This window comes from Gigantopelta aegis, chromosome 5 (genome assembly GCF_016097555.1).
Source record: "Gigantopelta aegis isolate Gae_Host chromosome 5, Gae_host_genome, whole genome shotgun sequence".
NCBI classification, from domain to species: Eukaryota; Metazoa; Mollusca; class Gastropoda; order Neomphalida; family Peltospiridae; genus Gigantopelta; species Gigantopelta aegis.
The window spans coordinates 25,493,119-25,519,635 of record NC_054703.1 but is presented as its reverse complement, the minus strand read 5'-3'; the positions used below and the strand labels follow the sequence as shown (position 1 = coordinate 25,519,635).

Genomic DNA, 26,517 nt, shown 5'->3' with positions numbered 1-26,517 from the left:
CTTCAAGACTAAACATGTGGCGGGACGTAGCTCAGTGTTAAAGGTAGTACTAAACCAAATAACTTCCGGCTGGGTCAAAGTTCGATAGAGAAGTGAACACGACAAGTCCTGTGATTGGTTATAAATGTGAGTGTGTTGGTTGTAAAAAATAATAGTTTCATGTGGGTAAAAAAAAAAAGCAATTTGTTTTCGTCTAGTACCAATGTGTCAAGTAGCCTTGTGCTTGAAACATGTATGGGGTACCTGTAAACAAAAGTACTCGAATTTTGTGCGGAACTAGGGTAGTCATAGACGCTACCCGTTATCTCAGAAACGAGCAGCTTGACCCCCATTTTTTTCTGATTCGCTTTAAGTGTGAGGGGTGGTAGTATTTATATCCGTGGCGTTTATGTCGGTTGATACGCTGCAGGTAGGAGTTTTAGCCACATATGTTACTATTGTCGTCTATGGGATTTGATTTGGTAGTATACACCCTATAACGCTCGCTTAATGCGCCGCGGGTTTGGGATCGATCCCGTCGGTGGGCTTATTAGGCTATTTCTCGTTCCAGCCAGTGCTATCCTGTCTGTGGGATGGTTCATATAAAAGATCCCTTGCTACTAATGGAACAATGTAGCGGTTTTCCTCTCTGAGATTATATATATATATATATATGTGTCAAAATTACCAAATGTTTGACATCCAGTAGCTATAGTCGATGATTAATAAATCAATGTGCTCTGGTGGTGTCATTAAACAAAACAAACTTTTAGCAAACAATTTTTTAGAGACGAAACCCGTTAGCACCTTCGTATTTTACTGAAACTTTGTCGAATAGTGGTGCTGTCGTGTCTCGTACTGTAGTGTGTGTATTAATAGTTAATATGTGGAATAGTTGTTATCGGCGAACGCGAAAAATTATCAGTGTCAAGGCATTTGAGCGAAAACTTTTGTCTACTGAGCCTATTCGATGTTAGGTAGAAATACCGTATTTTCGTTATAGACTTCATTTCATTTCAACTTATTTTCGAGCTTATATCCAACTAAGGTTTAAGCACATTGTACTGGGCACACACCTCAGCTATGTTGGATGTCGGTTAGTAAAAGAGAGAGAGAGAGAGAGAGAGAGAGAGAGAGAGAGAGAGAGAGAGAGAGAGAGAGAGAGAGAGAGAGAGAGAGAGAGAGAGAGAGAGAGAGAGAGAGAGAGAGAGAGAGAGAGAGAGAGAGAGAGAGAGAGAGAGAGAAGAGAGTGTAGTAGTCTTACACCTACTCAGTTTGAGTCGTTAAAACTCGTTTTGGATGGGAGGCGGTACCGGGCTGCGAAACCTCTACCTACCAGCCTTATATCCGATGGCTTAACCAAGACCAGGGCCGTAGCTAGCGGGGTGGGGTGGGAGGCAAGGGGGCAGTTGTCCCCCCTCCAGAAAAAAATCCGAAAACAATTATAGAAACTTAAAAGAAAATTATATTCTTAACCGTTTAAGGAGTTTTAGGCTATTGACTACTCAGTTGCCCCCGCCCCCCAACAAAAAATACAAGCAACGGCCCTGAAGACCCCTCCGAGGCCGGTTTATAGACTTATCTCTGATGGCAGAGAGTGATTATATAACCGTTCAAACGGACAGGAAGAGTGCTCGTGATATTGACTTATTAATCATCGGCTATTGTTAACTCGGACACCTATTCTAGAGTGAAACCCGCTACGTTTTTCCTGTAGCAGCAAGGATCTTCTCACTGGCGTAGCCATGAATTTATAGGGGGTGGGGTGGAGGTGGGGTGGGAGGGGTGGCAACCCACTATTAGGGGGGGGGGACCCATACTATGAATTATATATGTATGATTTTATTAAATGCAATACAGTAAAACAAAAAGAATCGAGGGGCCATTGCCCCCGTGACCCCCCCGCCCCCCCCCCCCCCCCCCCCCCCATCCCCCCCCCCCCCCCCCCTCCATCGCTACGCCGCTGGATATTCTTTATGCACTTTCCCACGTACAGGACAGCACATTCCGCGGCGTTTGGTATATCTTTTGCGCAATAATTGTTTAATTCATCCATCCATTCATCCATCGATTCATCGATCCATCCACTCCATCCATCCAGTCATAATAAGGTAATACCGGCATCGGCGGCGTCGTGGTTAGGCCATCGGTCTACAGGCTGGTAGGTACTGGTTTCGGATCCCAGTCGAGGCATGGGATTTTTAATCCAGATACCGACTCCAAACCCTGAGTGAGTGCTCCGTAAGGCTCAATGGGTAGGTGTAAACCACTTGCACCGACCAGTGATCCATAACTGGTTCAACAAAGGCCATGGTTTGTGCTATCCTGCCTATGGGAAGCGCAACTAAAAGATCCCTTGCTAATCGGAAAGAGTAGCCCATGAAGTGGCGACAGCGGGTTTCCTCCCTCAATATCTGTGTGGACTTTAACCATATGTCTGACGCCATATAACCGTAAATAAAATGTGTTGAGTGCGTCGTTAAATAAAACATTTCTTTCTTTCTTGGTTGGTAATGGTTGGGACAAGGAAAAGTTTAGCCCACTACCCGTGGCGCCTCTGTCAAGCGTATAGCTACCTTATTGATATTGAAATGTGGGTTAAGGCTAGAGAAAAGTGTATATAATGATTTGGCAATTGTCGACAACCAAATGGTTGCAAGCTACTGTGTCTAAAATCCCCCCTACCCCTAAATCTGATGTCACAGAGCTTTAGTTTAGATTATTCTCGAGTCCAGTCATGACATTAAAGTTACACGTTGTTAACCAGTCCCAACGCTACACGAAGAAACGAAGAAAGGAAGGAAATGTTTTATTTAACGACGCACTCAACACATTTTATTTACGGTTATATGGCGTCGGACATATGGTTAAAGACCACACAGATATTGAGGGAGGAACCCGCTGTCACCACTTCATGGGCTACTCTTTTTGATTAGCAGCAAGGGATCTTTTATATGCACCATTCTATAGACAGGATAGCACATACAACGGTCGTTGATGTACCAGTCGTGGTGCACTGGCTGGGCGAGTAATAGCCCAATGGGCCCACCGACGGGGATCGATCCCAAACCGACCGCGCATCAAGCGAGCGCTTTACCACTGGGCTACGCCCCGTCCACAGAAACGAAGACACCCCACATATCAATATCAATAAGGGGTCGGGGTTAGAGGTGACTCGAGCTATCAAGCGTTCTACCACCAGGCTATAGATATTCCGACCACTTAAAGGGACAGACCCTACTTTTTAAACACTAAGGCATATTTTTCACTATTAGAGCCGTTATGATCACTGAAATCAAACATTACTTATATTTTATTCTTTAGATTATCCATTTCCGTAGAACCGAACCTTTTCTGGTCATCCTGGTGTTTGTAGTACCAAAAATTGCATTTTTGTTTTTCATATTTTTAAAAACGCACGTGCGTCTGAGAAATATCGGTTTATTGATTCGAGTTCTAGTCTCTTTTTAAGGATACTTCCCGTTTTAACATCACATACTCTTCTTTCACTCTATTGTAACTTTATCCAAATGAATTACAGGTTTGTAAATTAACTAAACTTAGTGTCCATTTTTTTTTTTTTTTTTGGGGGGGGGGGGGGGGGGGTAAAACTGGGGTCGGTGCCTTTAAAATATAGGCGGAACGTCACACACACGCGGGATTTGATGTAGACTTAGCAAACAGAGAGCTAATAAAGCACCGAGTATCGATCCATCTATCATGTCTTGGGGCGCAATCGATCGTATTCTAGGTCATAGTTCGGAGTACTCCAAGAAATCTATATCAAGTCGGGGAATCGGACATTGCTCTGACGACAGAACTGTGGCAGGCGATGTTTTGTCGATTTTTTAAAGAGCGCCTGTAAATCAGTAGCTCCACTGTCCTATTCAGTTTACGTCCTACACCGCCATTAATTCCCATTAATTAAGCAGTTCAATACAATTTCTACGTCAGAATATATTGTGCGAAAAATACAACACTATCGGGAGGGTCATGTGACTATTAATGTTAGGGAGTGCTCTCAACTGACAAGTACCGAGTAAAAAAAAAAGAAGAAAAAAAAAAGATCAACATTATAGGCCAACCTCATGCCAGAGAAGCGCCCCATATTGCTGTTATACAAGTGGCACTGTATCACTTGCACAGTTGTTATCAGTTAGTATTACATATAACAGGTAACTTCAAGTCAATTAGTTATTTAAATACTACAGACGTCAACCTAATTGTAAGCATCAAAAAAAAGATTTCAAATGCCGTAATTGTCCCTTCCTTTAAATAGGCGATACCAGATAGACCGCAATTAAGGCTCATAAACACTGGTTACTTCGCATGCCTGCGTTCTGACTGTGTCGTCTGATGTGTCTGCGGCTTGCGGTTGTTTGCTATCTGACCGCATCTGGCTGTAGTACCGGTCCGAACAGGTGGTTCATTAACCGATTCACTCCGGCTGTCTCTTGCGCTGTACACCCATGTCCCAAAAGGTCAATGCACAATATTACAAAATAACATGGGCAAAATACAGCAAGAAGGCTTACCATTATTAAACATACATATTGTTTTAATTCTTCACCATTTCCTAGAAGTGAATATGTGAACCATAACATGTGTCACAATTAGGAACTATAGTGGACCGTGATGAATGAACTCTCACCTGGCCCATTGATAAAGCGCTCGCTAGATGCGCGGTCGGTCTAGGATCGGTGGATGTATTGGGCTATTTCTCGTTCCAGTGATTGCACTACGACTGGTATATCAAAAGCCGTGATATGCGCTATCCTGTCTGTGGTATGTGTTATGCTGTCTGTGATATGTGCTTTGTATAAAAGATCCCTTTTTACTGATGGAAAAATGTGGCGGGTTTCCTGTCAAAATTACCAAGCGGTTGACATCCAGTAGCCTATGATTAATACATAAATGTGATCTAGTTGTGTCGTTAAACAAAACAAACTTTAACTTAAAGGGACATTCCTGAGTTTCCTGCATTATAAGATGTTTCCGACTAATGAAATATTTCTACGATTAAACATATTAAATATATTTTCTTGTTTAGAATATCAGTGTATGTATATTCAATGTGTTTCTGGTCAACTTAATATTTATAAGAAGCCCAAACTGGATTCTGTTTTCAAATAATTTCGTACGTACAAAATAAAAAATATTTTAGGAAATAAAATGAAATTTAACCTTGTACAAATATTAGAACGATCAGAAACACGTTGAATATACAGCCACTAATATTTTATGCAGAAAAATATATTTAATATGTAATTACAATCGTTAAAAAGTCATCTAGGTAATGTCCCTTTAATGTATGTTCATCATAGTGCACAGAAAACGTTTATGTTAGGCGAGGCATGAATGAAAATAAACAACAGTTATCACATGTTTCATTAAATAGAATGTAGGAACAATAGCTGTTAACACTTTCCCACGAAAATTGATTTTATAATCAATCATCAAAGTCCCTAGGGGCGAGACGTAGCCCAGTGGTAAAGCGCACACCGGATGCACAGTCGGTCTAGGATCGATCCCCGTCTGTGGGCCTATTGGGCTATTTATCATTCCAGGCAGTGCACCGCGACTGGCATATCAAAGGCAGTGGTATGTGCTATCCTGTCTGTGGGATGGTGTATATTAAATATCTCTTGCTACTAATGGAAAAATATATAGCGGGTTTCCTCTCTAAGACGACATGCTGTGACTGTGTCAAAATAACCATATGTCTGACATCCAATAACCGATGATTAACAAATCAATGTGCTCTAGTGGTGTCTTTAACAGACTTTAACTTTTGAAATGCACTTTCCTAAACCGTACAGCTTATACCACGGTTTTCGATATACCCGTCGTGGGAATATGGATGGGACAGGGAAAAAACTTAATCAGAGAATGGGTCCATGGAGTGTGGTTCCATTCTACGACGCAGGAAACTCAGCCGAGCGCTCCACTGACTAAGCTTGACGCAGGGGCGGATCCAAGAAATATAATTTTTGTGGAAGGGGGGAGGGGGCTAAGGTGAAAAGGACGCAGGAACCAATTCGTGAACAGGGTACCCATCCACCCCCCCCCAAAAAAAAAAAAAAGAAGAAAAAAAAAGAGAGAAATGTTTTATTTAACGACGCACTCAACACATTTTATTTACGGTTATATGGCGTCAGACATATGGTTAAGGACCACACAGATTTTGAGAGGAAACCCGCTGTCGCCACTACATGGGTTACTCTTTCCCATGAACAGCAAGGGATCTTTTATTTGCGCTTCCCACAGGCAGGATGGCACAAACCATGGCCTTTGTCGAACCAGTTATGGATCACTGGTCGGTGCAAGTGGTTTACACCTACCCATTGAGCCTTGCGGTGCACTCACTCAGGGTTTGGAGTTGGTATCTGGATTAAAAATCCCATGCCTCGACTGGGATCCGAAACCAGTACCTACCAGCCTGTAGACCGATGGCCTAACCACGACGCCACCGATGCCGGTAAATAAATAAAGAAAGAAAGAAAGAAAAAAGAATAGAGGTACTTCAATATATTTAGGTGGATGAGGTTCTCTGATTCCCCCTTTTGATCCGCCCCTTTGACGATGAATTTGAAGGTGATTATTAATTCGGATATAAACTTCACACGACTCTGTGAAAAGCAATGAATAATTCACACAAGAAACTACCCCCCCCCCCCCCCCCCCCCAAAAAAAAAAACCCCCAACCCCCCACCCCGCCAAAAAAAAAACCCCCAAAAAACAAAAAAACAAGAACAACCCCCCCAAAAAACAACAACAAACAAACAAAACAACAGCCCCAAAATTCAAATACGCTGTATAAATATTTTCTACGTTACGGACAACTTTCCTTAGGTTTTTCGTGATGCAATTAAAGATTGCTTTTATTGATTTTCGTTGAACTAACATACTCGTTTGTCTACATTATTGAAAGCTGACTGATTTTCTATTTCACGGCAAGCTTTGTAGAACATTAACCCGAGAGTGATGACCTAATGGACAATAGGGACGGGACGTAGCCCAGTGGTAAAGTGTTCGCCTGATGCGCGGTCGGTCTAAGATCGATCCCCGTCGGTGGACCCATTGGACTATTTCTCATTCCAGCTAGTGCACCACAACTGGTGTAACAAAGGCCGTGGTATGTGCCATCCTGTTTATAGGATGGTGCATATATAAGATCATTTGCTTCTAATCAAAAAGAGTAGCCCATGAAATGGTGACAGCGGGTTTCCTCACTCAATATCTGTGTGGTCCTTAACCATATGTCCGACGCCATATAAACGTAAATGAAATGTGTTGAGTGCGTCGTTAAATAAAACATTTCCAAATCGATCCCCGTCGGTGGACCCATTGGACTATTTCTCATTGCAGCTAGTGCACCACAACTGGTGTAACAAAGGTCGTGGTATGTACTGTCCTGTCTGTGGATAATTAAAACAGTTCCTTCCTGCTTTAATGGACAGTAGCAGCTGTTTTAGTTTTATACGAACGCTAATGAGACACACAGTTTGGTTTTCAATTTGACTCCTTTTTAAAATTATTTCCACCCGGCATAGAAAGAAATAAAGTTTAACGACATCACTAGAGCACATTGATTAATTAATCATCGGCTATTGGATGTCAAAGATTTGGTCATTCTGACTCATAGTCACCAGAGGAAACCCGCTACATTTTTCCTAATGCAGCAAGGGATCTTTTATATGCCCTTTCCCACAGACAGGAAAGCACATACCACGGCCTTTGTCTACTTGTGGTGCACTGTTTGGAACGAGACCACCTGGCACAGAGGCACATACAATAGGCCTAAATAAAGTTTGTTTTGTTTAGTCGTACGGGGTCCCATTTTTGTAGGGGGGGGGGGGGGTTGTGCTGGTGTGTGGATGGGGGGGGGGGGTGGTGGTGGTGGTGGTGGTGGTGTGTGTGTGTGTGTGTGTGTGTGTGTGTGTGTGTGTGTGTGTTGCTGCCTGGATTTTGCCGGAATTAAACGAAAATTCCCGAATATGGATAACAACATTTATTCATATTAGCGTTACTACCAAACATATATATATATATATATATATATATATATATATATATATATATATAGGGTTGCAAACGAATCACTGCGCATTTTTACATGGAATACAACTAATGTTGAGGGTAGAATGATGGAAATGCATGGTCATCACATTTTGCCCGCAGCCCCCCCCCCCCCCCCCCACCACCACCGCCCACGTCGTCTCGCACGCTACTTCACAAAGTTAATAAAATAAACCCAATATTTGTTGAATTGAATGATATGAAAAAAATTGTTTTGTTTCTGAAACATTGCACCCCCCCACCCCCCCTTAGAAATAATGTGCATTCTCCCATGAGTCTATACTCAAGTGTTTAATATAAACGTCATAAAATATTGATACCATGGCAACGTCATAAACATTACATGCGTGTGGCTTCCTTAAAGATTTTAATCTAGATTCTTCTTAAGTCGCGTTCACACTATAATATATATTTAATCCCGGGACAAAATTTGTGCCGGGCCAAAATTAGCTCGAACCACGCGTTCAAAGATTGTTTTGTTTAACGACACCACTAGAGCATACTGATTTATTAATCATCGGCTATTGGATGTCACACATTTGGGTAACTTGACATATAGTCTAAGAGAGGAAACCAGCTACATTGTTCCATTAGTAGCAAGGGATTTTTTTTTTATATGCACCATTCCACAACTAATATAGCACATACCATTGCCTTTGATATAACAGTCGTGGTGCACTGGCTGGAACGAGAAATAGCCCAATGGTTCCACCGATGGGACCACGCTTTCACGATGACATTTTTCATGCTCTAAATTAAATTGGCTTGGGCCTGTTTAGCCCAGTCCAATTTGGTCCGACCAAAAATTTCGATCCATGCTCGATCCCGGGTCTGGGGTGAGACGTAGGCTAGCCCAGTGGTAAAACGCTCGCTTGATGCGCGGTCGGTTTGGTATCGATCCCCGTCTGTGGGTCCATTGGGCTATTTCTCGCTCCAGCCAATGCACCACGACTGGTACATCAAAGGCCGTGGTATGTGTCATCCTGTCTATGGAATGGTGCATATAAAAAATGCCTTGCTGCTAATCGAAAAGAGTAGCCCATGAAGTGGCGACAGCGGGTTTCCTTCCTCAATATCTGTGTGGTCCTTAACCATATGTCCGATGCCATATAAACGTAAATAAAATGTGAGTGTGTCGTTAAATAAACTATTTCCTTCGATCGAGGGTCTTTATCTAGCACCGTGTTAAAAGAAAGACAGGTTACTTCCGTTCAATGGGCCATATAAAATAATAATAAATCATTGCTGTCACGATAGAATAAATAAATAATAAATAGAAGTAAACAAGAAATGCACTCAGCGGTGTCTAACGGTAACGTGATTTGTTTGCGTTCAACCAGACCGAGCGGAAAAAACACGTCCGCTAGACTGGTTTAGGCGCCTCGCGTTAAATCTAATGGCCACATCGCGAACCAGTCAACTAGTTCGCAACGTTAGCGAAACGTTTGCTGGCTGAACTTAGGGAATCACTCGTTTTGGTACACGAAGGTAAAAAATGTGTGTGAAGGCGACATCCCCATTTGGCTCGGGCCATTGAAAAATAAAATAATAAATTCGGTACAGTTGTGATTAGGTTTAGCCAGTTTCGCAGATCGGCACGGTTAATGACTTAAGGAAGCAAGGAAATGTTTTATTTAACGACGCATTCAACACATTTTATTTACAGTTATATGGCGTCGGAAATATGGTTAAGGACCACACAGATATTGAGAGAGGAAACCCGCTGTCGCCAGTTTATGGTCTACTCTTTTTGATTAGCAACAAGAGATCTTTTATATGCACCATTCCATAGACAGGACAGCACATACCACGGCTTTTTTTTTTTTTTTTTACACCATTTGTGGAGCACTGGCTGGAGCGAGAAATAGCCGGATTAGAAAAAGTCCAGACCAATTTATCACGAGCTAATATTAAAGTTTTATAAACACGGCCCCTGAATTGCCAAATTATTTTGAGAGCGAAGAGCTTCCAAATGGACGTAATAAGGATTTCGAATTGTGTACTCAATTCTGTGTGTTATAGAGGTCGACACGTTTTAAAGGCCCCCCTCCCCCAACCCCCAATCTTTCCGACGTTTTTACAGTTAGATGTGTTAAATCCATTCTGACTAATACAAGCACAATCTCATTTCACAAATTCGAGCAAAAAATAAATTTAAAATTATTTTTTATTTTTCGAAAGCAGCGCATTTTGTTTTTTGTTTCGATTGTTGCTGTTTGTTTATGTGTGTTTAGATATGGGTTTTTTTTCGTGTTTCTTTTTGCGAGTTATTTTTGTGGAACGTAGTTTTTTTTGGTGTTTTTTGTTAAGTTTTTCTTTTTAAGTTGAGGCAATACGAACATTGACTAATTGTTTATTTATTTATTTATCGGCTTCCAGAAGAACGTATAAAATGCCTTTAATGTATATGCTAGCTGTTATATGTGATAAATGTATTTATCATATAATACCTTGCATATCTAGTGTAATCAAATCGGTACATTAAATCTGCAAAGTTATCAAATTCTGAAAGTATGTGACCTGAAAAATATCACATACTTTGATTACACTGGATATGCAAGCTGTTACATGATCAATATACATGTATATATTAATATGTATGTGTATGTGTATGTGTATGTGTATGTGTATGTGTATGTGTATGTGTATGTGTATGTGTTTTTTTTGCAGGATATTCATATTTACCAGATTGAAATGCAGCATTTATAGTAGTTATTTACCAGCCCAACATTGAATATCACTAGCCATGGGAGTGGGGCTACCATAATCTAGAAGCTCTGTACACACAAACCCCCCCCCCCTCCCCCACCCCACCCCCCACCCCACACACACAGGCACATACACACACACACACACACATACATACACACAAACATTCACACACACACACCACACACACACACACACACACACACACACTATATATATATATATATACACACACACACACATATTCACAGCCAAACAATGATTTAATTGAATATCTCACACTTGTAACCTAGGATACATCTGAAAGTGAAACGGTAATCTGACTAAGTTTAAGTATTTACGTGGTTCTCACTCGTGTCGTGTGCGATGTACGTCCATGTGGACTTGCTGACGTAATGTAAGTACACCGGTGGATTATTTTAAACGTAAGTAACTTATATTTCACACTGGGAAACGATGCCTTAAGAGAGGACAGAGGCGGATCTAAGGGGGGGGGGGGATTGGCCTGCCCCCCCTCCTAGATTTTGCGACAGTTATAATTTTATTATATATTAATTTTTATGTTTTAACGATCCCCTCCAAACCTCCACGAAAGTTCCATTGGCATTCCGCCTCATGTCATTTGCCCCCCCCCCCCCCCCCCCAATGGATTTTCTGGATCCGCCTCTGGAGGATACATTATTGACCTAAAAGTGCGTTTGAAGTTTTAGGCTGGTGGGGTGAGGGGTGGGGTGGGGGGTGGGGAACGTGTATTTAAATAGGAATCTTGCGCATAGCTACTCTCGGCACACTAATCTTCAAAACTATATGTAGCTCGCTATTTTTAATTTTTGGCGAACCGTTCAAAATTGGAACTTTTCAAATTCCATAGCACCATACCACCCTCCGCCTATTCCCAGCCAGTGCAGGCGCCCCCCCCCCCCCCCCCCCTCGTGCGCTACAACAGCTTGTTCTGAATGTGTACACTCTGACCTGACCTGACCTGACCTGCATAGCAGAAAATTGTATACTCTTCATTATACTGTACATTAATTAAAGGGACATTCCTGAGTTTGCTACAATTTTAAAGATGATATCGACTAACAGAGACTTCTTAACGATTGTAATTACACATCAAATATATTTTCCTGCAGAAAATATTAGTAGCTGTATATTATAGGTGTTTCTGATCGTTCTGATATTTGTACTAGTTTGAATTTAATTTTATTTCCTCAAATATATTTTTCGTACGTACGAAGTTATTTGAAGACAAAATCCATTTCGGGATTCTTACAAATATTAAGACGACAAGAAACATTGAATATAAAGACACTGATATTCTAAACAATAAAATGTTTTTAATATGTAAGTTTGATTGTAGAAATATTTTATTAGTCGGAAACATCTTACAATGCAGCAAACTCGGGAATGTCCCTTTAAGAGAAACATCTTACAATGCAGCAAACTCGGGAATGTCCCTTTAAGAGAAACATCATACAATGCAGCAAACTCGGGAATGTCCCTTTAAGAGAAACACCATACAATGCAGCAAACTCGGGAATGTCCCTTTAAGAGAAACATCTTACAATGCAACAAACTCGGGAATGTCCCTTTAAGAGAAACATCTTACAATGCAGCAAACTCGGGAATGTCCCTTTAAGAGAAACATCTTACAATGCAGCAAACTCGGGAATGTCCCTTTAAGAGAAACATCTTACAATGCAGCAAACTCAGGAATGTCCCTTTAAGAGAAACACCATACAATGCAGCAAACTCGGAAATGTCCCTTTAAGAGAAACATCTTACAATGAAGCAAACTCGGGAATGTCCCTTTAAGGTAATACTAAGACACACACATTTAACAATTTGGGACTATGCATTGTATTTTAAAATACAAGCTACATTCAGTAAGAATTTATTTTTGTTTAACGACACCACTAGAAAACACTGATTAATAAATCATCGGCTTTTGGATGTCAAACATTTGGTAACTGACATAGAGTCTCAGATAGGAAACCCACTACATTTTTCCATTAGTAGCAAAGGATCTTTTATATGCACCATTCCACAGACAGGATAGCACACACCACGACATTTGATATACCAGTCGTAGTTTACTGGCTGGAAAGAGAAAACGACCAATGAGCCAACTGACGGGAATCGATCCTGGACCGACCACGCATCATGCCAGTACTTTACTACTGGACTACGTACCTCCCCAGCTATGAGCTATGTAAAACTTGTAATTGTAAAGTGTAGGGAGAGACCTTAACATAGGCATCCCCTGTTGATCAATCCCCAACGTTAATACAAACGTAAATAAATATTGTTTAAAAAAGGAGAACAAAGCTGTTTAAAAAACAACAACAAAAAACCCAACCCTGACGGGGATCGAACCTAGAACCACATCAAGTGAGCACTTTAACACTGGGCTAAATCCCGCAACAGATATGTACAATTTGTAATTGTAAAATGTAGCGAGAGACCTTAACGTAGGCGTCAATCCCCAATGTTAACACAAACATTAATAAATATTGTGAAAAAAAGAGAAAAGACAAAAAGAAAAAAACAGAAGAAAAAAGCAAGAAAAAAAGAAGAAGCTATGAGCTAATGAACAAAACTATAGTAAACAAAACAAACCGATTGGGTGGATCGATCCTGCAGCCTATTGTACCCCATACAGCCGGTGGCCCGGCATCACATCCGCTTGCTATGGAAATGAATGCTATTGAGTCAAAGTGGTACTTAATTCGACATTTATCATCCAATCGATATCCACGAATATACGAGCGCGCGGAATAACGCAGAACGTGACAGCATCAGCGCACAGACGACTCACTATAATTTTATTGTTATCTTTCTCTATTATTTTTATCGTCTTTTTATTCTTCTTCTTGTTTTTCTTCTTCTTTTTTTCTTCTTACTCCTCTTATATTCTCTTCTTTCTTCTTCTTCTTCTCTTCTTCTCCTCTTCTTCTCTTCTTCTTCTTCTCTTCTTCTTCTTCTTCTTCTTTCTTCTTCTTCTTTCTCTTCTTCTTCTCTTTTTTTCTCTTTCTTCTTCTTTCTTCTTCTTTCCCTTCTTCTTCTTCTTTTCTTCTTTCTTCTTCTCCTTCTTTCTTCTTCTTCTTCTTCTTCTTCTTCTGCTTCTTCTTCTTCTTCTTTTCTCCTTTTTCTTCTTCATCCTTTTCTTCTTCTTTTTTTCTTTCCTTTTTCCTTTCCTTCCTCTTCTTCTTTTTTCTTTTTCTTTCTTCTTTTCTCTTCTTCTTCTTCTATCTCTTCTACTCCTTCTTCTTCTTTTTTTTTCTTCTTCTCTTTTCTTCTTCTTCTTTCTTCCTTTCTTCCCTTTTCCTTTCTTCTTTCTTCTTCTTTCTTTTTTCTTTCTCTTCTTCCCTCTCTTCTTCTTTCTTCTTCTTTTCTTCTCTTTCTCCTTCTTCTTCTTCTTCCTTTCTTTTTCTCTTCTTCTTTCTGCTTCTTTCTCAAAAAACCTCTTATTCTTCTCTTTTCTTCTTCTTCCCTCGTTTCTTCTTCTTCTTCTTTTCCTTCTTTTCGCTTTCTCTTTCTTCTTCTTCTTCTTTTTTCTTTTCTTCTTTTCTTTCTTTTCTCTCTTCTTCTTCTCTTCTTCTTCTGCCCTTCTTTTTTTTCTGTTTTTTTTTTTCTGTTCTTCTTCTTCTTCTCTTCTTTTTTTTTTTTTTTTTTTTTTTCTTCTTTTTCTTCTGTTTTCTTCTTTCTTTTTTTCTTTCTCTCTTTCTTTTTTTTCTTCTTTCTTTCTTTTCTTCTTTTTCTTCTCTCTTCTTCTTTCTTCTTTCTTTTCTTCTTTCTTTTTCCTTCTTCTCTTCTTTCTTCTTTTTTCTCTTCTTTTCTTTTCTTTTTCTTCTTTCTTCTTTTTCTGTCCCTTTCTTCTTTCTCCTCTTTTTCTTTTCTCTTTGTTCTTTTTTCTTCTTTTCCTCCCTCTTCTTCTTCATCTTCTTTTAATTTTTTTCTTCTTCATTTCTCTTTTCTTCTTTCTTTTTCTTTTTTTTCTTTTTCATTCTTTTTCTTCTTCTGCATTACAGTTGTTACGCCTTGTCTGGGGGTGTTCTTTTTCGTTCCCCTTCTTCTGAATTTTTCTTTCTTCTTCTTTTCCATTAGTACCAAAATATATTTATATGCACCATCCCAAGGTTCTTCCTTCTTTCTTTCTTCTGATAGCCCATACCACAGCCTTTGATATTACCAGTCGTGATCCACTGCCTAGAACGAGATATAGCCCAATGGGTGCACCAACAAGGATCCACCTCAGACGGACCGCGCAGCAGTTACGTTTTACAACTAGGCTACGTCCGGCTTTACTACTGGGCTACATTCCACTTTACTACTGGGCTACATTCCACTTTACTACTGGGCTACATTCCACTTTACTACTGGGACACGTCCTGCTTTAAAAGTGGGTTACGTCCAGCTTCACAATTGGGCTACGCCACACTTCACAACTGGGCTATATCCCAATTTACAACTCGGCTGCGTCTCGATTTACAACTGGGCTACGTCCCGCTTTACTACTGGGCTACATTCCACTTTACTACTGGGACACGTCCTGCTTTAAAAGTGGGCTACGTCCCGCTTTACAATTGGGCTTCGACCCGTTTTACAATTGGGCTGTATCCCGATTTACAATTTGGCTTACAAGTGGGCTACGTCCCGATTTACAACTGAGCTACGTCCCGCTTTACTACTGGGCTACATTCCACTTTACTACTGGGACACGTCCTGCTTTAAAAGTGGGCTACGTCCCGCTTTACAATTGGGCTTCGACCCGTTTTACAATTGGGCTGTATCCCGATTTACAATTTGGCTTACAAGTGGGCTACGTCCCGCTTTACAATTGGGCTACGTCCCGCTTTACAATTGGGCTACCTCCCGATTTATAGTTGGGCTTACAATTTGGCTACGTCCCGATTTACAACTGGGTTACGTCCCGCTTTACAACTGGGATACGTCCTGCTTTACAACTGGACTACGTCCGTCTTTACAAAAAGATGCAGATAACGTGATATCGAAGAATGGAATTCGACGATAAGGAACATAAATTGAGTGACCTGTGTTACAGGGACTATTCCGAGTTTACAGCCATTGTGGGATGGTTCCATCTAACAGACCATTTTACGCGACTAACTATACATATGTTCCACCGACAGGGATCGATCCTAGACCGACCGTGCATCAGTCGCGCTTTACCACTAGGCTACGTCCCGCTTCACAACTTGGCTACGTCCCGATATACAATTCAGCTACGTCCCACTACATAACTGGGTTACGTCCCGTTTTACAACTGGGCTACGTCCCCCTTTACTACTGGGCTACAGATTCTGATATTCTTAATACGTAATCTTTGTCATCAAAAATGATTTTTATTTTTTTCATTTTTATTTTTTAAAATAAATATTTATTGTTCCAGATTATATATCAGTGTAGGATTTGTTAGTATAAATGTGAATTTATACTTTGATTGTCGACCTCATGCTGAACAAACACGCACACAAATGTGAGCAGAATTTTAACAGTTTGAACAGACGCAGAACTGGGCGAGTCAACTACTCACCAACAATGATCGGTATAAATCTAGCTTATAGATGAGAGTACAGCTTTAAATACCAAAAATATAGTCGACACTGCAGCTTTAATTATCGCTTTTATGATGCTTTTTGTCCTAGTTCGACGCGAGATCTGACGATTACAGAGTCCAAATAAATTGACTTGGGCTGTAGAATCGATATCATCGGACTCGGCGGTCACTTGCTGGTGGTGAAACTATCGATCTGACGGCTGGTAGATATTGGGTTCGCACCCCGCCACCATCTCCCACTCAGAGTGACCTTTAACAGCTCAGTAGTATTAGTTAAAAAAAACAAAAAACTTTTTTTGTTTAACGACACCACTAGAGCATATTGATTTATTAACCATCGGTTATTAGATGTAAAAAAAATGTGGTAATTTTGACATATACTCATAGAAGAGGAAACCCGCTCCATTTTTTCCAGTAGTAGCAAGGGATCTTTTATATGCACCATCTCACAGACAGGATATCACATACCACGGCCTTTGATATACCAGTTGTGGTGCATTGGCTGGAACGAGGAATAGCCCAATGTGCCCGCCGACGGGGATCGATCCCAAACCGATCGCGCAGCAAGCGAGCAGTTTACACTGGGCTACGTCGTAAAGTAGTATTTGTAGTATAGGGGTTAAGATACTGATCTTAAGGCTGGTCAGTACTGACAATTTTTTTCCATTAGCAACAAGGAATTTTTTTTTATAATATGCACTTTCACACAAACAGGACAGCACATACAAGTCGTGGTGCACCGGTTGGGACGGGAAAAACACCCCAGATAATGGGTCCTCTGAGTTGATATAGTTTTTAGAGGGACATACATGTATGTAGAGGGTGCCCCCCCCCCCCCCCATGAAAAAACAGCAATAAACAACCCCCAACAACCCCCCCCCCCCAGATAACCCTACGGAATAGAGGATTATTAAAAGAGTATCGGTATTTCACACTAATTACTAAAAGCCTAAAGCTAAGTGCCCCCCCCCCCCCCCCAAAAAAAACAACAAAAAAAAAACACAAACAAAAAACAAACAAAAACAAAGACAAACAACCCCCAAACAACAAAAAAACACAAACCCCCTCCTCCCCCCCTCGCCATAAACCTACTGAATATGGAATTGTCTAGAAAGTATGGGAACTATATATTTTTAACATTTCGCAGTCATTATTATACAGATATTTGCCACATTCAGTGAAAATTGTAGTCCCCTTGGTGAAATATTGTTGAAGTAGCAACAGATTCAACATTGTCACGGTTCTAATAGACCAAATCAATTCCTATTGCCGATAATGTTAACGTTTACTAATAAAACTGATTTAAGCAGCGTATCAACACACCCAGGAAGTACAGCAATAAAAAGTGTGGCACCTCACATCTAATCTAGCTGCAAGAAAATGGGGGGTCACATAACATTTAAAAGATTTAATTAATGTTTTTAAAAGCAACCGTCATTTGCGCTGAAAATTGCAGTTCCATTTTTGGGTGTAACCCGCATTAGTTTCAACCTCTGGTATATACAGCATAATCACTGTATAACAAATAAAAGTGTATTTATTTATAGTCAATGGATAATAGTATTTGCACAGATAATCAATGTCACATATTACTACCAATCACACCCACAGCTGCTTTTACTCCGTAAATATTTGACGGTGCAGCTCAAACTTTGACACGGAACTCTCTTCTTTGGTACTATGCAACCTCAAACAACGCGTCACCAAGAGCTAAGCGAAATTTTTGTCTTCCTTTGTTTACATGTTGAGGTGGTCAATGTGTCCATAATCATGTTCACACGCTGCCTTCACAGAGTGATTTCTTCCCATTTCACACTTATTTTATTTTATTTTTTTTGTCCTTCAGTTCATTCTCCATCTTTTTTTTCTTTCAATGATTTTCTTGCTTATATCCAATTAATGTTCAAGCACGCTGTCTTGGGCACACAACTTAGCTGTCTGGGCTGTCTGTCCAAGACAGTGGGTTAGATGTTAGTAGTTAGTGGTTAATGAGAGAGAGAATAGGGTACAGTGGTCTTACACCTACCCACTGAGTCGTTGAAACTCGCTCTCGGCGGGAGCCGGTACCGGGCTGCGAACCCTGTACCTACCAGCCTTATGTCCCGATGGCTTAACCATGACACCACCAAGGCCGGTTATTCTCCATCAACACTATCATGCCGTATACAATGCTCGATAAAGAAGTAGCTTTTTTTTTACTTACAATTTTGAATATATTACTATTTGTAACAATATTTAACCTATAGGCGTAACATTTTCACTGAATGTGGCAAATATCCACATAGGAGTTTGAAATATTAAAGGGACATTCCTGAGTTTGCTGCAATTTTTAAGATGTTATCGACTAACAGAGACTTTTTAACGATTGTAATTACATATCAAATATATTTTTCTACATAAAATATTAGTGGCTCTATATTAAACGTGTTTCTGATCGTTCATATATTTGTACTAGGTTAAATTTCATCTTATTTCCTACACATATTTCTTACAAATATTAAGACGACCAGAGACACATTGAATATACAGACACTGATATTCTAAACAAGAAAATATATTTAATATGCAAGTTTAATCGTAGAAATATTTTATTAGTCAAAAACATCTTACAATGTAGCAAACTCAGGAATGTCCTTTTAAAATACAGACCCCACACATTTTAGACCGTTCCATATTCAGCAGTGTTATTATTTTTCTTGGGCCAACCGATATTTGGGAGTAATAGGAAGCTATATATAATTTGAATAAATAAATCAAATAGTTTTCGTTTTGGATTTTAAGGAAGTTTAAAAAATATTAAAAGCTGTTTTTGTGCAAACTGTTATTTTGAATAATCCATGTATCATATCATACCAGAGAGAGAGAGAGAGAGAGAGAGAGAGAGAGAGAGAGAGAGCGAGAGAGAGCGGAGATGAGAGAGAGAGAGAGATGACGAGAGAGGAGGAGAGACAGAGAGGAGAGATGGGAGAGAGAGAGGAGGGAGAGAAACGAAGAGAGAGGAGAGAGAGAGAGAGAGAGGAGAGAAGATTTTAACTGAATAATAATAATACTGACCAATAATATTAAATGAATTACATACCTGATTCAATTTAGTTGTCTATCTTGTGTTTTTTATCTCTACTTTGGAAAAGCCAAAGATTCCCCATTCTTTGAAATTCCTTAAACTTGTATTTCAACTCGTATTCAGCCAATAATAGTTCCACACGCAATACGCGTACCGTTTATTCCTTCCTTTTCTATCTGATTTCCGTTTAACCGACGCCTTTGTGTATGTGTGAGTGCGCAGATTCCTGCGCCTAACGTTACCATGGATACCTTTATTATTGGCAGTGTTTACTGCGGAATTAAATGAAGTCAGATCGAAAACGAACCCCGATTTGGAAAGCTGAGCCAATATTATGCCGTGTCCAAATCGGCCCTCTTCATTGATTTTGCCGGTCCGTGTCAATGGGACGGTTCGAAGTGAACGTCGATCTTCTGTTCTGTGTGTATCTCACTTCCCGCCCGCTCCCCCGCCTTCCAATCTCCCCGTCAACGCTTTGGTAGCAATGACCTAGACCTAGATAACGCCTCCACTGTTTGTATATAACGGTAATGATTTTGTTGGAACAACACAGGGTCGACTGTAAGGTTGTTCCATGTGGGTACGATCGCCTCCAGAGGACTTGCAATTACACTGTTTGTATAACGTAGGGGCAGATCTAAGGGGGTGATATATTGTTACGACCGCCTCGAGAGGACAGGTATTCATACGCTTGTATAACCTAGGGGCGGATATATGGGGGTGCCATGTTGGAACGGTCTCCCTCAGAATATGTAAATGTTATAATCATACTGTTTGTATAAACTAGGCGCGGAGCTAAGGGGTTGGCAAGTGGGTACAATCGCCCCGAATGGACATATAATCACACTGTTTGTATAACCTAGACGCGGAGCTAAGGGGGTGACAAGTGGATATGTTCGTCCCTCTTTTCTCTCAGTAACCACTAACTACTAACTCAATGTCCTGGATAGACAGCCCAGATAGCTGAGGTGTGTGTCCAGGACAGCGTGCTTGAACCTTAATTGGACATAAGCACGAAAGTAAGTTGAAATGAAATGAAAATCGGATCTGTCAGGGGCGTAACGTGCTTTGGACCTGGTTTCGAAAGGGGACCCATTTGTCTATATATTCTCTGGATACCTATTTGAACATCCTAATATTGCTTTGTTAAAACAGTGGTAAAGCGCTCGCTTGATGTGCGGTCGTTTTAGGATCGACCCCCGTCGGTGGCCCCATGGGGCTAGTTCTCCTTTCACCCAGCGCTCCACAAATGGTTTAACAAAGGCCGTGGTATGTACTACCCTGTCTTTGGGATGGTGCATATAAACGATCCCTTGCTGCTAATCGAAAAGAATAGCCCATGAAGTGGCGACAGCGGGTTTTTTCTCTCAATATCTGTGTGGTCCTTAACCATATGTCGGACGCTATATAACCGTAAATAAAATGTGCTGAGTGCGTGGTTAAATAAAACATTTCCTTCCTTCCTTGTTAAAACCTGTTTCAGCCCACCTGATATGAGAACACTGTCCTAGACAGAATACCCAGATAAAAGTTGTGCATTAAGGTGTGCCCAGAACAGCGTGCTTGAACCCTAATTGAATAAATACAGTACTTACCAGGCCCATAGCCAGCATTTCGAGTGAGAAGGTACGACTATGTATTTGTCGGGGCCTTTTGGATATGAAGTTGCGTGAGAGCGCGAAAAATTAAAATCTGTGAAATTCTAAAACGCGTTTTCCTGGCATCTGAAACTTAAAAATTGATATTTTAAAACAACGATACTCGATTATTTTGTAAATTGTATTCTTGCTATTAAGTACTTGGAAATTACCTTCAAGAAAGCAAGCAATATTTTCTAATTGGCCTTAAAGGCATATTCTCACAGACCACTGACCTATTTAATGGTCTAACAAAGTATTACCTGAACAAAAATAATTTGATTTGTCTCTAAATGTACTTTATTCAACCATCTTCATAACCACTATACTCCATTTATTAATGATATTTTGTAAAACTAATTGAATTATGGGAATGGTCCATAATTCAAAAACTAAAACTGCCGAGAGGGTTGACATGGATTTCACTCCATCATGGTTCAGTTAAGGCGATGCAATAACTAGATTTGGTTTCCAACAATTAATGTAATTTTTATTTATTATCCATTTTTAGAGAAAGATGGTCCTTAAATCCGTGACAGTATCCCATAATCCTACGGGACATTTTCAAATTCAAGAGCGACCAAAACCAATCCTCCCTCCCACCCACCCCAAACCTTTTCTTGTCCTGGACAGAGGAGTCGGCGAATGTCGACAGCTGCACCCATGACAGACGTGTACTACAACAAGTTCTTCACGTTAAATTTATGACCTCACCTGACCTAACAGGATTACTTTCTGTTGTTGACCTTTATTTCTAACTTTGGTTGATAAATCAATGGGATGTGAACTGCTGTCATTGTCATGTGATTGTTGAATGCTACGAGGTCACCAATATAGCAGAAGGTACAACGAAACCTTCTTGCGACATGTAGGGCCTACGTTCATTGTTTGTTTTGCCAGATTAGTTAGAAATTCTGAATCATGTACACTGCAGCTTTGATAAGACGATTGCTAAATGACGAAGACAAGTAAATAGTGTTTTATGGGAGGGTTGTAAAAGTTACAGTCAACTATTTGTGCAATATTAAAAACAGAAGAAAAAGGTAGATCTTCGCTTTAGCGGGAAGGTTCGGACGAAGCCCATGAACGCCTTCTAAATACGGGCCTGACTTACATATATAATAAGACAGTGTTCGACAAATGTTTGAGAAAAGTCGCAAAAAACAACAAAAAAAACAACAATGTAGTGTGGGAAATAGAATAAAAATTATTTTTGTCAATTATTTCTTTCATATTAAACTGACAAGTAAATATTATGTAAATACCTATTTAATGATGCTCTACCTAATTTAGCATTCACTTGTTTGGGCTCTCATTGATGTACAATGTGGTGTTTACTCTTGAAATTGAAATACAGATGTCTGTGTGGTCCTTAACCATATATGTCCGACGCCATATAACCGTAAGTAAAATGTGTTGAGTGCGTCGTTAAATAAAACATTTCCTTCCTTCCTCTCTCAATATCTGTGTGCTCCTTAACCATATGTCCGACGCCATATAACCGTAAATAAAATGTGTTGAGTGAGTAGGAAAATAAAACATTTGCCATATTTGAAACGGTGAAATATCGTTAAAATAGACTAAAACTCGACTCCATAACTGTTATTTCTCAGACGAACATGCGTTTTAAAAAATATGTAAAATGCATTTTGTGGTATTAGAAACACCAGGATGACCAGAAACATTTCGGTTGTACGGAAATGGATAATCTAAACAATAAGATATAAGTAATGTTTGATTTCAGTGATCATAAGCGGCTCTAATAGTGAGAAATATACTGCAGTGTTTAGAAACTAGGGTCCGTCCCTTTAACATTAACGCCCAGAGCAAGCTGTCATGGCGCACGCCTGCCACGATTGTAGTCAGCTCTTCCTATAGGTAGTACTAAACCAAATAACTTCCGGCTGGGTCAAATTTCGAGGTGCAGCGAACTTTTGATAGATAAGTGAACACCACAAGTCCTGTGATTGGTGATAAATGTGAGTGTGTTGGTTGTAAAACGAAATAGTTTCATCTTGGCAAAAAATGTATGCAATTTTATTTTATCTAGTACCACTGTGTCAAGTAGCCTTGAATGGGGTACCTGTAAAAAAATACTCGAATTTTGTGCGGAACTAGGGTAGTCATAGACGCTACCCGTTATCTCAGAAATTAACAGCTTGACCCCCATTTTTTCTGATTCACTTTAAGGGTGAGGGGTGGTAGTATTTATATCTGTAACGTTTATGTCGATTGATATGTTGCAGGTAGCAGTTTTACCCACATATGTTACCATTGTCGTCTGTGGGATTTGATTTAATTTGATTTGGTAGTATACACCCTACAAGGACATGAAGGGGGTGGGGGGGGGGGGCGTAGGGGGAAGGCAGAATCGCCCGCACCGGTATACCAGTCGTGGTGCATAGGCAGCCCGATCGGGGTCAGAATTAAGCAATGGAGGTGTTTGGTGGTACGAAATTTGAAATATTTTTCCCGTAGGAATTTTATAAGCAAAATTAAAGGTTTACGCATTAATTTCCTAAGGTGATTTGACGACTAATTTTGAGCGGTTCAACCGAAGGTATTTTTTTTTTAAACTCCCCTTAGCATGTGAATGTATATGGTATCAATATGTTAATATCTTAAATGCTTCCCTATAATCTAAGTTAGGGAAAAACTCAAATTAATCACTCCCCTTAGTGTGTTCCGCTCAGTATGGTTTTTTGGGTGTTTTTTTTGCGGGACGTAGCCAGTGGTATAGCGCTCGCTCCATGCGCGGTCGGTCCCCGTCGGTGGGCCCGTTGGGCTATTTCTCGTTCTAGCCAGTGCACCACGACTGGTATATCAAGGGCCGTAGTATGTACTACCCTGCCTGTGTGATGGTTCATATAAAATATCCCTTGCTGCTTATCGAAAAGAGTAGCCCATGAAGTGGCAACAGCGGGTTTTCTCTCTCAATATCTATGTGGTCCTTAACCATATGTCTGACGCCATATAACCGTAAATAAAATGTGTTGAGTGCGTCGTTAAATAAAACATTTCCTTCCTTCCTTCCTTCCTTTCTTGTTTTCTCAGCGAGATCTACAGGTACCTTATTTTGAAGATGCACCCTCCTAGAAAATATCCCAGATCCGCCCTTACAAATCTGGGGCCAATTTCACAAAACATCGTAAGTTTACGTCTGCGACTAGCAATTATACCCGGCGTACATTTACACGTGTTCGGCATCTAATTCACGAAGATAATTACATCATTAAGGAAAATGGAGCATTTTAAGGACAAAATCAAATTAAATATGTCTACTTCTAACTAGATTAGTTGTACTATAACAGTAATAAGAATTGTGGTTTAGTCGTAGATTTACGTTTATACGTGCAAAACTGGGCTTACGATGTTTAGTGAAATTGGGCCCTGCTTTGGAGTTGACGCGGTCAATCTGTCAGATTTATGGTTGGAAAGTAAATGTTGTTGTCAGTGTACTGGTTTAAGTATCCTCTAGAACTGACGTGTTTGTATGCTGGTCAGGTCAGATAACAATCGAACGCGTGGGTTTTGGTATGGATATTCTATTAGGTAGTACTAAACCAAATGACTTCCGTCTGGGTCAAAGTTCGAGGTGTAGCTAACTTTTGATAGAGAAGTTAATACCACACGTCCTGTCATTGGTGATAAATGTGACTGTGTTTTTTGTAATCAAAAAAGAAAAAAGAAAAAAGAAAAAAAAAAAAAAAAAAAAAGAAAGAAAGAAAGAAAAAAGCAATTTTATTTCATCTAGTACCACTGTGTCAAGTAGCCTTATGCTTGGAACATGTATGGGGTACCTGTAAAAAAAAGTACTCAAATTTTGTGCGAAACTAGGGGTGTTGTAAAAACATCTGGTTATACCGAAAATGAGCCATGAAAGGTACCATTTTCTGCAGTTCATACTTTGAGGTGGGGGTTGTAGTACTGGAATTTGTTATAGGCGTGGGAAGATGGCAGCAACTAGGGGTACGTGAGATTAAATGAGAAATCATATTGTGCATATTGCGGCTCCCCAGTTTCAGAGTTGGGGGGGGGGAGGGGGGAGGGGGCAGTGCCCCCTACCACACCCATTGTTTTCGACGCCTGTGTTTATGGATCATAGTTTCGTTGATATATTGTGTATAGTGTTTTTAAATGCAAACGTTAACATGGTCGCCTATGGCATTTTATTTAGTATAGTAGAACAATTAAAGGGACTGTCTCGAGTTTTCTGACATTGTAACATATTTGCAATTAAGAATATGTTTAGAATATCACTGTCTGTATAAACAAGGTGTTTGTAGTTATCCTAATGTTAATAGTCGTGCAAACCAGACTTTAGCTTCTAATTATTTCATACGTACAATAAACCAGTGCAGTAGCTAGCGGCGGCAGGGGGGGGGGGGGGGTCAAAGGCAGAAAAATATATGGAAACATTATAGAAACTTACAGAAAATTCTCTTCTTAAAGGGACATTCCTGAGTTTGCTGCATTGTAAGATGTTTCCGACTAATAAAATATGTCAACGATTAAACTTGCATATAAATATATTTTCTTGTTTAGAGTATCAGAGTCTGTATATTCAATGCGTTTCTGGTCGTCTTAATATTTGTAAGAAGCCCAAACTGGATTTTGTCTTCAAATAATATTTTAGGAAATTATTAGAACGACCAGAAACACGTTTAATATGCAGCCACTAATATTTTATGCAGAAATATATATATGATATGTAATTACAATCGTTAAAAAGTCTCTGTTAGTCGATAACATCTTAAAAACTGTAGCAAACTCAGGAATGTGCCTTTAACTGTTGAGGAGTTTTAGACTATTAACTACTCACGAATTGGCTTGTCTCTGACCTGTGTATAGGTTTAATTTTATCTAGTTATAAAATAGTTGTATATAAAAATACGTTTGTAAAATCAATCACGAACGCAGTTCCTGCGGTGCTCCAAAGACAACAAAGGAATTTACAACCAAGTGACCAACTCGATCATGGCTGGAAATACAGAAAGTTGTGCTTCAAAGAAACCACTTGACTGTTTACTGGTTATTGATATTGACGTTTTAAGTAAGCAAGCTCCCTGAAATGGTTGAAAAATGATATATGAGAGCCATTAGATTAAAATTATCTCTACCAGTAGATCTAACAGCATTGCGTGGACTTCCATGTCCAGATGACATTTCATCTATAAATAACAATTCAAATATCGACCAATTACACTTCGCCTTTTTCCCCCTCCCGCCCCGGAATCGACAACTGGCGATGTCAGAGGCTGAATCCGGGGTGGGCGTGCCTGAACCCTCGTGGATAGGGGCACGTAAATATAGTTACCCATACCCATACACTTCGCCTTTTATAGCGTTATTCAGGAGCATACAAATTCTAAAAATATCGGGCGAGACTATTTATGTAATAGGCGAACTTGTTGGTCTATTTCAAAATTGAAAAAAACAGGGGGGAAAGTGCAATAATAAACTCTGGA

General features: G+C 40.0%; 1 protein-coding gene across 1 annotated transcript in view; it reads right to left on the bottom strand.

Annotated features, from left to right (window-relative positions):
- Positions 1–19,593, bottom strand: part of LOC121373491 (carbohydrate sulfotransferase 8-like) — a 28,879-nt gene extending 9,286 nt beyond the window's left edge. The window contains exon 1 of the mRNA XM_041500159.1: positions 19,428–19,593. The gene's annotated coding sequence lies outside the window, so the exon portion shown is untranslated. The remainder of the gene's footprint in view (positions 1–19,427) is intronic.
- Positions 19,594–26,517: the final 6,924 nt, after the last annotated feature.